Source organism: Pteropus vampyrus, unplaced genomic scaffold (assembly GCF_000151845.1).
Source record: "Pteropus vampyrus isolate Shadow unplaced genomic scaffold, Pvam_2.0 Scaffold222, whole genome shotgun sequence".
In the NCBI taxonomy this organism is placed as follows: Eukaryota; Metazoa; Chordata; class Mammalia; order Chiroptera; family Pteropodidae; genus Pteropus; species Pteropus vampyrus.
In genome coordinates this window covers 428,134-440,137 of record NW_011889003.1, presented here as the reverse complement: position 1 = coordinate 440,137, position 12,004 = coordinate 428,134, and the positions used below count along the sequence as shown (strand labels likewise).

Genomic DNA, 12,004 nt, shown 5'->3' with positions numbered 1-12,004 from the left:
GAGAAATTTGAACCCTCATATACTGCTGGTGAAAAGGTAAAATGGTACAGCAACTTTGGAAAAAAGCGTGGCTATTCTTCAAAATGTTAAATATAGATTTGCTATATGACTCAGCATTTCTATTCCTAGATATACACCCAAGAGAAATAAAAACATACATCCACATAAAAATCTATACATGAATGTTCATAGCAGCATATTAGCCAAGAAGTCCATTAACTGATAAATTAATAAACAAAATATGATATTTCTGTATCATGGGATTATTATTTGTTCATAGAAAAGAATGAAGTAATGATGACAGGTTAAACCTTAAAAACATTATGCTAAGTGAAAGAAACCAGTCACAACAGACTTCATATCGTATGAAGACTTAATTTATATGAAATATTCAGAGTAGGCAAATCAGTTGTAGAGACAGAAAGTAGATTTATGGTCGCCAGGGGCTGGGGGTTAGAAGAAAAAATGGAGAGTGCTAAGAGGTGACACAGGACAGGGCAAATTTCCCCTCAAGTGATGGGGGGACCAAGCCCTGGACTGAGAGAAGAGGGTCCTTTGGCGGAGAGTGCGGAAAGAATTCAACACACACGCCAAAGTGAGAGTCAAAATGAAATTTTGTTAGAAAAGCGATAACACTCTACAAACAATGTTCTCCTCTCAGAGGCAGAGAGTGAGAGGGACCAAGAGAGATGTGGAAAGACAGTGAGTAGGTGGGGGCCCTCCAGTGTTCAGGGGATTCAGTTTGTATATCCTTCTTTAGTTCCTGTGAGTTATTGTTTAAAAGATTTTGTTAATCCATTTCCTTTGATATGGACATACAGTGAGGAAGGAGAAGGGTATATAGTGTGAAAAAGTAAGAATATGTAGAGTGAAAGGCCTGTTGGTGGTTCCCAGCCTTTAATCCATTGGTTCCCCATGGTTTTAGCCATAGAGAATGACTCTCGGTTCCTGTTTCGCCTTCATAGGGAATAGGTTGTTAGCAATCCCAGCAGAAATCTTTCTTTGTTCTGAGGTGTCCTCCTAGCCTGGCTGCAGGGCTGACAGCATACTGCAGTCTCTGATTATGGCTTGATTAACATTTTAATTCTCTTGCTTCCTCTACATTACGGATATGCCATTTCTTTTGGGGGTTCTAAAAGTGATTGTGGTGACAGTTGTAAAACTCTGAGAATATACTAAAAACATTAAATTGTGTGCTATATAAGTTATATCTTAGTAAAGCGCTGACACCTTCCCACCACTTCCTCTGACCCATCAGAATTCTTCCTGCAGAGTATGTAGCAGTGACCAGCCCTACACTGTTCAGACCAGAGCTGACCAAATGATGACCTAGGGACTCCTTGTGGCCTACGCACTCTTTTGCCTTGGCCTATGGGGCATTTAAAGAACTTAAAAAATTAGTTACCAATATTTTAAAATGAGTAGAGTTCATATTAAATGTAGACTTCTGCTTCTCGAGAAAAAACAAACAAATAATAATAATAATAATAATAACAATAACAATAATAATAAAAAACCCAACTCGATGGCCACAATTGGACCTACATTTCCCATGCAGAAAAATGTTCTTAAAAGAATGAATCATTACCCCGAAAAATCTATATATGGCATAATGCCCTTCCCAGTTTGCCCTAGTACACCCAGCCTAAATTACTTCTTTATCACTGCATCTTAATCCCTTAAAGACACTTGAGTTGGCAACACCTGCTCAGACCTTTCCCAGCCTCAAACTTCCTTGTTTTGTGTCCCATTGCCTTAGGCCGGGTTTGAAGATTGGCTAATCCCAGGTTTCCATCCTGGCTGTACAACAGAATCTCTCGGGCCCAAGGAAAAAAAATCCCCATGAAAGGCTGCACCCCTGACCAGTTAAATCAGAATCTCAGGGTGGGGGTGTGGGGTTAGTGGGGGTGGGCGGGGCCCAGGTCTAGTATTTAAAAACAAAACAAAAACCCAGCTCCTTAGTGTGTATCTTGAGTTAATACGCTAATCCCTTTCAAGAAAAAGTTTTAGAGTCCAATCATGGTTTACTGGCTTCTCAGATAACTTGATTTTTCAAGTCCTGTCTGAAGTGAATAAATGATGTGGAAATTGAAGGCAGAACTAAGAGGTTGTTTTCAGTCAGGTGTACCTTTTCTTAATTTTCAAATCAAAGTTGGCAGCTGTTTGGACCTAAATGTAACTGTCATTTCTATTACTAGTCATATTAAAAGATTTTTGTAATCTTTATAGCAAACATAGATAGGTCATAGTGGCCTTATAGCTTTACATGGTGCCTTTTTGTTGTTTTTAACCAGCAAGATTTTTAATGAATGAATGACTCTAAGTTGCTTTTAAGGCCTGATGTGGGGTTCTGGAAATGTCACCGGGGTTGACAAACACAAGAAGTTACAGTGGCTTTTTGACAGGTCATGAGTGGCCAACAGAGCAAGATAGGAATACGTGCTGGCAGCCACTGGGTAAATATTGGTTCACTGAATTGACAAGACATTCGCTTCAGATCATCTCCAGTCGAGGTAAAATATTTGGTGACATTCTGGAGTGGAGGATGGGGTGGAGGTGGGATAAGGGGGTTCTCCCTCAGATGTCCTTCTCCTGAGTTTTTGTTAAGCCAACCCTAGACAATTCACAGAAGGCTCTGAATAGAGAAAATACTGGTTAGGCAAGAGCAGACCCTCATGTCCTTCCAAGGCCCTCCTGAACTTCACTGCAACCAGCAGGGACTCGAGTCTCCCCCCACCCCCACGCCCACCCTCCTCAATCGAAGCCTAGAGGAAGGTGCTGTGGTTTGAATCTGACCTCCCCACGGCCCGAACAGGTAAACAGATGGCTCCCTTTGGAAAGCGCCAGTGCATCCCGCCCAGAAGCTTGGGTGGTGGGCTAGGGCTAGGGGGCCCATCGCGGATAAGCCCAGCGGCTGCACCCCGGCAGGGTGGAGGCGTCCACTACACCTGCAAACCCCACGCCTCAGCTTGGCACCCCTGCACCCAGGGAGAGGCCGTCTGCGGGGCTGCAGTTGGGAGGGGGGTGGTTGGCCGCGAGGAGGGAGGCAGCGAGCGAGGCTGGGGAGGGGGGCGCGGCAGGCGGCGGTGCTGTCCAGGGGGAGGCGGGCGGAGGGAAGGCGCTGCCGCTGCCGCTGCCGCAGCCTCGCCCGCGGCGACACAGACGCCGGGAGCAGCCGAGGCGGTGAGTCGCAGCGCCTGCCCGCGGCTTCTCCGGAGCCAGAGCGGAGTCGGAGTGGCAGCCGGGGCGGGTGTGCGCGGGGCGGGGGCGCCGGGAGCAGCTTGGGGGAACCCAGCGCCTGCGGCGCGGAGGGCGCAGGGGTGGGCACGTGGAGCGCGCGGGGCTGGGGACCTGTCTCTACAGCCCCTCCCGGATTCAGTTCACTCTGTCAATTCCCCTGTCCTTCCTCCCATGTCTCTGAGGGAAAAGAAAACAAAACCAAAGACCCTGAGAACGGGTGGCAGAAGCGGAGGGAGCAACTTTGCAGAGGGACGCGCCGAGGTGCGCGGGGCTGGGAAGATGGGGGCGCACTGGGTCGGAAGGGGGCGTTGGAGAGCCTGGCGGCTCCGGGACCTCCGGAGCATCCCTCCCCGGCGCGGGGTGGGGTCCCGGACACCCGCTGGTTCCCCGGCCTGCGGAGTCGGCCCTGAGAGGCCACAGGAGGCGTGTGCGAGAGGTGGGGGCCTGGGAAGGGGGCTTTGGGAGCGACTGAAAGGCGCTGGTTGAACCCATAGGAGGAAGTGGTCTGTGTTTTGGATTCAGGACCTGAAAGATTTGCGTCTCTTGCCCTAGTGGACTCGAGAAGGGGTGTGCTGGGGAGATGCATTTGAGTGTTTTTCAGTGCATACCGATTTATTTTTAGCTCCAGAGAAGCAGGATGTGCAAAGTGGGTTGTATCAGCCCGGGAGGGGCAGGAGGTCTCCCTGTCCGCAGGAAATACACAAGTTTCTTGCTGCAGATGCTTGCTTTAACTTTCATGCCCGGAGAAAGAAATCCATTTGGCTGTCTGAAGCTCTCTCAGCTAGGGCCACTTTCTTTCTGCGATTCTGTCTGAGGCTGCAGATCTGTCTGAGGCTGCAGATCAGGCGGACCAAGTGTGTTAAACCCTGGTACGCGATCTGTTTGTAGAAAAACTAGTGTGAAACACTAGTAGGGCTGCCAAGGTCTTGCTCTCTGAGAAGGAAAACCACACAAGCTTGCTCAAAGTTTTCCCAGTTCTGTCTGATTTGAAAATAACAGACTTAAACGGCTGTATTAACCAAGAGCAGGGTTCTCTGTCCCGGTTCCTCAGACCTAATTGGCAACGCTCATGAGGTTTTCACTCTATGTTTAGGGTCGAATGCAAGATGCAAGGACTGAAAAGGAGAAGGGGGTGGTGGCGTGATGATGGGAGTGTGGGTGTGTAGGGGACCATTGGGAGCTAAGTATAGACTTGAGGAGGGGCTTCCTTCAGAGGAGGAGGCTCAAGAAGCTGAAACCCAAATGTTCAGGTACCCAAGCCAGACCCCTCGAAATCGCTCTGAAGTCTCCTTCATTTCAAGCACTCAGCACCCAGTCCCGAATACCCACTCTCTAGGAGTATGCTAGGAGAGTGGGCGGTGAGGAGGTGAACTCTGAACCCAGACTACTGGATTTGAGTTCTGGCTGAGACACGAATATCTCCCAGAGCTTGGGCTCCTTACTTTACCTCTCTGTGTTTCCTGATCTGTGACACGAGGTTGATAAATAGTATCAAATCTATCTCAGGCTTGTTGTGAAGAGAAAATGAGTTAATACACAGAGAGCACTTCGCACAGTGCCTTGTCGTTAGTAAGTGCCACACGAATGTGAGCTCTTATTTTTCTTGTTGTCGCTGATTTAGTTCATGACCTCATAACTTCTTTCTTGCCTGAATTGCTCTAACTGCCTTCACTCTTGGCTCTTTGCTCCGAATCAGGACACTCTTGCTTTAGTCTATTCTCCAAACTGCAACTAGAATGCTCGTTTTGAAAATAAGAACCCAAGCCAGTCATTCTGCTTAATTTCCTTCAGAGGTTTTCTGTGGCTTTCAGGTTAGAGTTTGGACTCCAAGGAATTTTATAACCACACCCTTGTTTCCTCTTCAGCCTCATCTCCCAAGCCTCCTCATGTGTAGCCTCAGCTCAAGCCACTGAATCTCAGCACCTGTCGTCCTCTCATGCTTCCTTATCTGGTCAACTCCTATGCATTCATCCCTACTCAGCTGCAGCGACACTGCCTTCCAGCAGGCCTCTTGGCACCCCTCCCTAGGCTGACTGAGCTGACCTTGCTACATGCTGGCACTTACCCTGTAGATACCCTTCTCATCATGCTGTAACATCATCTGCATATCAGTCTTCCCTACCGGCAAGTGCCTTGAGACATGGATTGAGGGTATCAGTAAATGTTTGTTGAATGAACAAATGACCATCAGTCAAGCAAAGTTCAGTCCTTTTCACTAAAGCCAGAGACAAGCATGGAGAATAATAGACAGGAGGACCAAACCAGTCTTTATACATACTACTCTAATAAAAAACTTTGGGAAATATTAAAGAATCAAAGGTTAGTCAAAGGAATGTGGCATACTATCTTGGAATCATTTCAGAGGTATTTTTTTAAGTGTAAGAAGTCAGACTAAAAATGGAGAAATGCAGTGATCTGAACTCTTTCCTTACTTCCTTTATAAGAAGGTCAGACATCTCAGATTTGGTGGCGGGGAATGGAGCTCTCTGAGGTGAATGGGTTCTCCGGAGGCAGAGGCGAAGGTCAGCACGCGCATGGGCATTGGAGCTCTTCCTTGGGTTGTAGCTTCTTCCAGACTGTGGATTTCTGCTTGCCCGGATTGGTCTGTTGAGAACAGGAACTCTTCCATCGTCAAAGCTCCCCTGCTACTTTTCAGGCAATTCAGTGTGTTCTGTGGGTGCACTGAGGCAGCGTTTCCAAGAGCTCCATTACCGGGCTCCCAGGAGCCCTCTGCAGAGGGAGATAAGTGGGTGCCTGGTCCTCTTGGCCAGCCTCTGGGTCTGGTTTCAAGGCTCCAGAGCAGGGGGTTTTGTACAGTTGAGAAAGCAAAAATGCTTTTTACATTTTTAAACGGTTATAAACAAACAAAAAATCAAAACACAAAGAGGAATATGTGATAGAGACCATGCCTAAAATACTGACTACCTAGTTCTTTATAGAAAAACTGCCAGCTGCTGTTCTGGAGCTGAGACAATTGGTTTTACTTTGCATGCCATCTTTGATTCATTGGTAATAGCTGTCACGAGAGTTGGGTTGAATAGAAATCCAAGGCTCGGTCTATACTCAGTAGGAAAGAGTGCTGTGTTCAATCGGTGATGTCTGCCGGGGTGTGGCATTAGGAAGTGATGACAGACAAATGTGTCCTCACCATCCCACTATCTCTATCACCATGATAGAGCATATCATTGAAGGACAATGAAGGCAGAAATCAGGGACAGAGCATGTGAGTTAAAACTGATCCCTAGAAGAAGCCAGAAAATTTCTACAACGATAAACTATCACCATAGTTAACTTCAGTAATTTGCATTTATCGAGTGTGTACTGTGTACATGCATGAGGATCTCATTTAATTTTCGTAATAACTTTTTTCAGGAGGTATTTATTTTAATTAGGACTTAGTTCTGTTATAAGTGTCAAACTATTTTAAACAACAAAAAAAGAAATTTTCTTTTTTAGCTCTGGTAACTCTCAGTCCAGAGGAAGATACTTCAGGTATGGCTTGACCCAGGGCTCAGGCATCTTTCCCAGGACCTGATTTTTCTCTCCACAATGGAGGTGGCTCCATTTTTAGGCTTCATTTTATTATAGGATGACCCTAAGCTCCAGACCTTACCTATTTTGGGCTTTAAATCCAGCCAGAAAGTGGGAGCCTATATGCCAGTGTTGATCACAGTGACCGGCTGTGGCTCACTGGCTTTGATTGGATCCCATGCCTGTTCCTATGGCCTGGGTTCCACATGTTCTTAGGGCTTGGGCTTGGTAGCAGGTTTCATCCTTGAGCCATGGGCTAAGGAGTAGGAGCATGATTGTTTCCCCAGCAGAATGTTGTTACACTATCACCAGAAGATGGGCCAATGGATTTTAGGTTGCAAAGCAACAGACATCCACCGTAGTACTGCTAGCATCTTGCTTTATAGATGAGGGGAACAGGCTTAGAGGCACTCAGTAACCTGCCCACGCACGCGTGGTTAGCAGACTGTGGAGTTCTGATTTGAAACCCACAATTTATGCGCTTAAGAGAATTACCTGTGAACAGAACAATATAAAGTGAGTTTAACGTGAAGCTATATTCCTTTATTTCTGAAATGTAGCTAACTAACTTCAAGAAATGTTAAGTACTGACTGGCTAGAGGATATGAGAAAAAAAGGAGATACAGACTTCTTTGGCTATATTTTTACTGACTTAATTCAACCAATATTTTTGAGCAGTTTCTACATGTTCAATATTGTGTTAAGTTCTAGGGATATAGGATGAATAAGATCTAGTCTCTTTAAGGAGTTTATATTTCAACTTGGAATTGCAAGACATAATTAGGGGACAGATTGACTGGAATGAGGACTGTGTGGGGAAGTGCAGGAGCAGATTCCTCTCGATGGGGACAGTGACCTTCCAATTTGTTCACTGACATATCTCCAGTACCGTGCTTTGTGTGATAGTCAAACAATAAATATTTCGGGGACATTTTTTTTTTTATTGTGGCTAAATGTACATAATGTAAACATTTCCATTTTAATCTTACCCTTTAACCGTGGCATTAAGGACAGTAAGTACATTTACATTGTTGTGCAACTGTCACCACTGTCCAGCTCCAGAATTTTTTCATTTTTCCAAACTAAAACCCCACTGCCATTCTACAGAAACTCTCCATGTCCCCTGCCCCCAAACCCTGGCAACCACCATTCATTCTACTTTCTGTCTCTATGAATTCGACTACATATATTACATAAGTGAAATCATACAAAATTTGTCCTTTTGTGACTGGCTTATTCCACTTAGCATAATGTCTTCAAGGTTCACTCATATGTCAGAAGTTCCTTCCTTTATAAAACCAAATAATATTCCATTTTATGTATATACTCCATTTTATTGTTTATTCACTCATATGTCGATAGGCGTGTGGCTTGTTTCCACCTTTTAGCTATTGTGAATAATGCTATTATGAACATGGATGTACAAATATCTGTTCTGGTTCCTGTTTTCAATTCTTTTGGATATATATCCAGAAGTGGAACTGATGTGTCATATGGTGATTTTATGTTTATTTTTTGAGGAACTGCCATAGTGTTTTCTACAGCAGCTGCACCATTTTACATGCTCAGTATAGACAAGAGTTCCAGCAACAGACAAGGGTTCCAACTTTTCCACATCCTCACCAACACTCGTTATTTTCAGTTTTTTTTTTTTAATAGCCATCCTAGTGGTTGTGAAATGTTCAAGACATCCTTGAAAGCAGTTTGGGATTGAATTGTGGGGGATAGTGGTTGAGTCTGAATTTGATTCACAGAGGTGCAAGGAGCTCCTGAATGTTCGTTGCGTATGGTGATGGCATGATCAGAAAAGGGGAGGCGAGAAAGGCAGAAGAGGAGTTAGGGGGTTATTTTAATTATCCAGGCGAAAGAGAACCTAATAGTTTTTTCCACATCTATACAACTGGGAATATTATATTTATCACCACCACTAAATTGTATTCGACTTGGGGAGGAAAATTAAATATGGCACTGAGTTATCTCCTGGCCAAGGATGCTTTGGACAAGTTGAGTGCTGTTTCTAATAACAATAATAATTACAAATGCTTTTGTGTCTTTCGATGAATAAGGCTGTGTTCTAAATACATTGAAGGGTTCATTGGCCAGGGTCCCATGAGGAGGCAGATGACACATTCAGAGGGTGTAACTGAAGATAGTTTGATGAAGGGGCTAGTCACAAAGAGGTACATCAGCAAGAGTGGCTAGCAGTGCGTGCAATCTTCTACTACCTCAGCCCTGAAAGCAGGATGTGAGAGAGCAGTTTCTGGAATTGGTTGTCAGCAGAAGAATACAGCTACTGCCACACTGCGCCCTGTCAGGGAGGCACCAGCTGAATGAGTCGCCAGCAACTCTCTTCCCCACTCTCATCTTCTGCTGGTGACAACCAGAAGCCAGGGGGAAAGAAAGCTTGTTGATGTGGGGACTACCATGTACGAAGAAATCAGCCTCCCAAGGTCCAGAGCAGAGGAGTATAGATCTGGAAGGACTAGCAGAGAGAATCCAGCATGAGAGGGCATTATGATTATCCTTATTTTAAGGGAACTGAAGCATCAAGAGGTTGTGTGACCTACCCAAGTTCAGTAGTCAGTAAATTGTGTAGATGGGATTTGAGCCCAGGAATGTTGTTTCTATATATCTAATTGGATCTGAAATGTTAGATTTTCCCCAACCTATGTGTTTTGATTCTTTGGGAATAATCTGATCTGTACAAGCTTAGCTTGGCTGTCAAAATGTATAAATGACTGCTTAGAATTTCCCCCTCTTTTTTCCTACTAAAAAACATACATTTCACAGGTGTGTTTCATAGCTGATTGATTATATTTAGATAAAAATATTTTCTATATAATAAATGGGGCTGACAATAAATCTTTGAAACACATGTAAAAAAGATGTAGGTTTGTTTTGTTTTGCTTTGCTTTAAGTCGTAAGCTCCAAAGGAGATGCCAGTGTAACCAGCTGCTTACACATGAGTGGAACCTTGGGCTGCCTCGGAAGAAGAGTGTTCAGCACAAGAGAGAGGGTCATTCCCTCTGTACTGTCCTGGCTGGAGGGGATGCAGAGGGCAGTGTCCAGTGTGAGGGAGGGAGTCTACCTCCCGTGAGGCATTATCGAGGGCTCTTTAGCCAGAAAAAGCTCTGTAGGAGTTGGATTATTACGGTCTCCAACTACATGAAGTTCTGCATTGGGGAAAAGGCTCATTCTGGGGCCAGAATGAGGCCCACTGTGAAAACAAATTGGGCTGCTTTGAAAGGCCTCATATTTTCCATTCCAGGTGGTTGTAAAGCTGAGGCCATGGGTGAGAGATGTGGCTCAGAGCTTGTATTCGTTTCCTGAGGCCGCTGTAACAAATTACCACAAACTGGGTGGCTTAAAACAACAGAAATTTATTTTCTCACCGATCTGGATGTAAGAAGTCTGAAATCAAGGTATCAGCAGAGCTGAGTTTCCTCCAGAGGCTCTGGGGGAGAATTTTTTGCTTGCCTCTTCTAGCTTCTGGTGGCTGTAGGCATTTCTGGGCTCAAGGCTGCATCACTCCCATCTCTGGCTTCATAGTCACGTGGTGTCCTCTGCTTTGTGTGTCTCTTGTAAGTACACTAGTCATTGTATTTAGGGCCTACCTGGATAATCCAGATTGATCTTATTTCAAGAGCCTTAATTTAATTACATCTGCAAAGACTCTTTTTCCAAATAGGGTCACGTTCACCTGTTCCAGGAGTTAGGATGTAGACTATCTTTTTGCAGAATACCATTCACTCCATTACAGGACTCATAAGTACCCACTGCAGCCCTCGATCCTCTGATTCTGTCATAATCCCCCTAGACTTGATTATCACCTGGATTCTAGATTCCTTGATACAGTAGAGGTTTTAGAAATGCTTTTGGTTTGAGTGATTGAAAATTTATTCTAACTTTAAACAATGAAGCAAACAAAATGCTTCAAATCTACCATCCCTTATTTCTAAAATGTAGGAGTGAGTGAGAGGCTGTCAAAAACCAGTGTGATCCTGCCTGGGCCGGAAGCTTTCTGTGCTTTGCTTTGCCCAGTGGACGTGGAGGAAATGAATGAGAGAAAGGGCAGCTACGGGTCCTTTTCTGGCTTCTCACCTGGGCTTCTCCTAGCTGCTATTAAGAGCATAATTACTCAGAGGAAGGCTAGAGTTTGGAGGCTTTTGGGAAAAGGAAGCAGAAGCAGTATAGGCTCAAGTTTCCAGGCTTTCAGAAAGCACTGACTTAGAAATATGGTTCATAAATGTCGCTAGCCCATCAATAAGCCTCGTATGCATGTGTTTTCAATACTGAGTCCCTGTCTGGGGCCTATATACACCAGGCTCAGGAGGCAAGGTCAACGGTAGCTTTGGCAGTTACCTGGCTGATTTGAAGGCTATAGCCCCTCAAATGGGTACATCAAGAAAGTCTACCCCAGGGCACAAATTATTAACTGGGTAAGAGTCCAAGTCCATTCCCTCTGTGCTGGGGAGAGGCAGTAGTAATTCAGGTGCATTTCTCTCTGGGGGCAGCTAATTTTGGTTTCTAAGCCACTTTGCAGTTTGACTTCAAAGGAGAGAGAGGAAAGAAAAAAATGGTAAAATGTCCCTTCGCTTTATCATGTTATACATTCTGCTGTATCATTGTCACTCTGGTTAAGATTAACTCTGGATCCATTGGCTTTGAATAAAGGATATTCACCTAGAATCACCTGGAATACTGGAATACTGTAATACTTACAGAATGTAGTCTCACCAGCTGAAGAAAATGGTTTGCCCTGCACAAGACTGGCTACATAATCTGTGAGGCCCAGTGTAAAATGAAAATGTGGCACCCTTGTTAACAATAATTTGACAATAATTTGTTTAAAAATTATTAAGAATTTTTAACCTTTTAACAATAATTTGTTAAAAAATTATTAAGAATTTTTAGACAGGGCCAGCGGAGCGTTGGACTAAATGTAGTGCCCTGCTGAGCATGGGGCCTTGTATAACTGCACAGGTCACTTGCCCGTGAACTGGCCATGGCCTTGCATATAAGCTGAGGATGGCACCTTCTTGCTCACCTAGCACCTTCTTGATCCCTCAGGAGTGACCAGGACAGTTTACTCTGCCTCAGTTGAAGTATACTATTCTGTAGGGGCAAGGACACAGCAAGCAAGCTGGACATCTCTTGTTGGCTCCTCCACATCCTCTCTCTTCCCTTATCTGCCTGGCTCTGTGCCCTGACAGGTTGATCTCTACCATTAGTG

The 12,004-nt window shown here is 44.8% G+C and overlaps 1 long non-coding RNA gene across 1 annotated transcript in view; it reads left to right on the top strand.

Moving 5' to 3' along the window:
* Nucleotides 1–3,106: 3,106 nt before the first annotated feature.
* The window catches only part of LOC111747427, a 264,308-nt gene continuing 255,410 nt past the window's right edge, over nucleotides 3,107–12,004 (top strand). The window contains exon 1 of the long non-coding RNA XR_002783525.1: nucleotides 3,107–3,183. This is a non-coding gene — a long non-coding RNA (uncharacterized LOC111747427). The remainder of the gene's footprint in view (nucleotides 3,184–12,004) is intronic.